General features: G+C 30.5%; 1 protein-coding gene across 2 annotated transcripts in view; it reads right to left on the minus strand.

The window, feature by feature from the left end:
• LOC115233521 (mitogen-activated protein kinase-binding protein 1-like) overlaps positions 1 to 2,888 on the minus strand; it is a 65,269-nt gene extending 62,381 nt beyond the window's left edge. The window contains exon 1 of one of the 2 annotated variants that reach the window (XM_029804005.1): positions 2,619 to 2,888. The gene's annotated coding sequence lies outside the window, so the exon portion shown is untranslated. The remainder of the gene's footprint in view (positions 1 to 2,618) is intronic. The other variant, XM_029804004.1, reaches the window with a different exon arrangement.
• Positions 2,889 to 3,225: the final 337 nt, after the last annotated feature.

Here is a 3,225-nt window from a genome sequence, read left to right on the forward strand (position 1 = left end):
AGTTTTTGTTGTAATTGATTTTTAAAATTTTGATTTTTCGAAAAATGGCAGCCGTTTGAATGCAAAGATATGATTTTTAATCTGATACCTTCGCATTCAAATGGCCGCCATTTCTCAAAAAATCAAAATTTTAAAAATCGGCTACGACAAAAACTTCATTTTTTTATATACTTTAAGAAAATTTTTTAGTTTTTGATTTCAGATAAAAATTAGAGGAGCTACAATGGTTACAGCATCGTCGAACAGCTTCCAGGAGATGACGTCTCCACGGCACATTTTTCAATATTTATTAATGGAAATTTTACCAAATATACATTAAAGGACCTACTTCAAAATGTAGCTAGAGATTTTTTAATAAAAACATTTTTTTTATGAAAAAGAAATTGTCAAATTTCCCCCTATTTTCCCTACCGCTAGATGTATGTAGCCCCTTAAGAATACCTAAAATTACTTACAGATTATTTGATATTACCCTTAAATTACTTAGATTTTCTATTAGATTACCCAAGATTACCTGAGAATGCTAAAGATTATTTAGATTTACCAAAAATTACCTTGGATTACCCAAAATTTCCTTTGGATTGCTGCTGAATTACCTAGCCCTTGTACAAAAATTACCTCAATGGCCAACCCCTCGCGTTTACATGTTTTCGCCTGCTTACTTAGAGGGCGCATTACATCAAAAACAGCGTTTGTAACAATATTATGATTCATGATTAATTAATTAAATTATAGATTAAATATTTTTTATTTGACATTTATTCTTATATCGCATTATATCGGATCAAAATAGCATGTTTGTAAATCTTTAGTATAGCACGAGCGATATGTGTGCGCAATTGAGCTGTTAATTTACATAAAAGAGGCGCTGGGATTTACAGCAAACATTTCATGCAAACAGATGTAGAAGGTGCAAACTTGATGTTTGGCCCAATTTCTATTGTATTTTTTCTTTTTTATACAATTACTAAGAATGACTTGATGAGAACGAAACGTTTAATTAATAAACATTATTTAACTTGAAAAGAATCACACAATTTTTAGCGCCTTTTACCCAGCATGTGTCTCTTTGCTCCGTTTAATAGTTGCAGATATTTAATATTTAAAGCCTTATTGACTAAATTATTGTTTATGAATCTTGTCATGTGTTGTCATGTTTCAAATGTAAATCTTAAACAAATTACAGATATTTCATGTTACATATATTACATCAACTTGCAAAAAATCAAATTTAATAAATCTCGATATTATTTGACTTAAGACTTAAAGAAACGATAGTGGATTATCTAGTTATAATAGCTAAATATGGACACAATTGCTAGTAGAATTGATTACGTATGAATAATAATAGATAAACAGATATACATCACGAACGCAATTGTGTGGATAATAAATTGCATCGTCGCATTACGTTATGTCATGATGCTATGTATAAACATTACTTCATAGAGATTGAAATCTATATTTATTACGTATTTATCATAACAAAATGCATAATGCCAATTTGCTTCCAAAAAACAACGCCGTTAAATGACTTATAATTGAATGAAGACATTCATTTAATTCGATTTTATTGAATAATAAAGTCATTACATCAAATTCTTTTTGTAACGCGATATATTTATAGGTATAAATTATTCGACTTTTATACTTTTCCGATGATATATTTAATTCTTTTAGTATATTGTCCATCCTATACAATATAATTTGCTAGTATATAAAGTGTGTGTGTGTGTGTTTTCCAGATATAGATAAGTCAAGATAAATATCAACATATTTTTTATCAAAAAACAAACTTTTTGTTGCAAAACTTTTGAAAATACAGCGTTTCCAAGAGATGCAGAACATAAATTGCATACAATTTCAATTACCAACATGTCATAACTTTGATAATAACATTCGATTACAACAATCCATTATCTTTATCGTAATCATGATGACAGTTATTTATGGAGTTGATTCTAAATAATCACAGTGTAATAAACTATTATTTAGATTGTAAATTTATTTTTTTAACTGCACTATGTAAAAAATTCTCACATATATACACATACATACACACACACTCTTCATATTTACAAAAAATGAAGTGAGAGGCTGAAAAAAGGCAGAAATGCAGGAGGGGGGTAAAAAAAAAGAAGGAAAAAAAATAAAAGTAGAAAAAGGAAGAAAAATAATGCTATTTTTATATATGATTATTCGTGAATGCGTATATACACGCACACAGGTGTAAGCGCCTGTGTGTATATGCGTTTAAGTGTTAAATTAATTTAAGATTGTTTTATTAAAAAGAGCACTCTGTTTTGTGGAATCAGTGTGATGTATCTATCCATCAAAAATACTCCCAATCAATGTTGCGTCGTTGTAACGATAATCAGAAGTATTCACAATTGATGTCCGTTATATAAATCAAAAATTCGAAACGTAGAATACTAGAAATACATATACAGGCAAGCAAATGGCAGTAAGTATCGGTCGAACAATGAAAAAAAAAAGAAAGACAAAGAAAAATATATATTTATATACAAGGATATCATCTAACATGAAATATTAACGCGCTCACGTTTGGAGGTTACGTTTAGCGAACAGATAATCGTTAAATGATAAGCGATACTTACATATTGATCGCGTCCACACTGAAAACATCGTACATATCTCGTACTGCCAATCCCGCAGAGGAAACTCGTAGAAAAAATCGAACGCGATAAATTCGACAATGAATATGAAACAAACACAACACACGTTTACACGTCACAAAATACACGGAACAAACTAAATCAACTCGCACGTCGCACAGTTGCTCGTTGGCTAGACACTTCGCTTGATTTCGCTGTAGAGATACGCTGCTGCTATCTATCGGCAACATGTGAATGCGAATTGCAGCGGAATTTTTGAATAGCAAATCTCAATCTGGACTTTCGATAAATATAAAACTCATATCAAACCACGCATTGAAAATTGAAGATTAAAAATTGGAATTTGAATAATCACAGCAAAAATAACTAAAATTTCTTTGTCTTGATTGGTCAAATTTCAATCTTCGATCTTCAATCTCAATCTTCAATGCGTAGTCTGATACGGGCTTTATGCACGCGGCATAAGTGCCGGTCTACAATAGGTGATTTAAGTCCTAAGCCTTAAGAAATTGACCAATCACAATCAAGTATGAGGAGAATACTCAACTGTGATTAGTCAATTTCTTAAGGCTTAGGGCTTAAATCATCT

This window comes from Formica exsecta, unplaced genomic scaffold (genome assembly GCF_003651465.1).
Source record: "Formica exsecta isolate Colony F162 unplaced genomic scaffold, ASM365146v1 scaffold1759, whole genome shotgun sequence".
Classification (NCBI taxonomy): Eukaryota; Metazoa; Arthropoda; class Insecta; order Hymenoptera; family Formicidae; genus Formica; species Formica exsecta.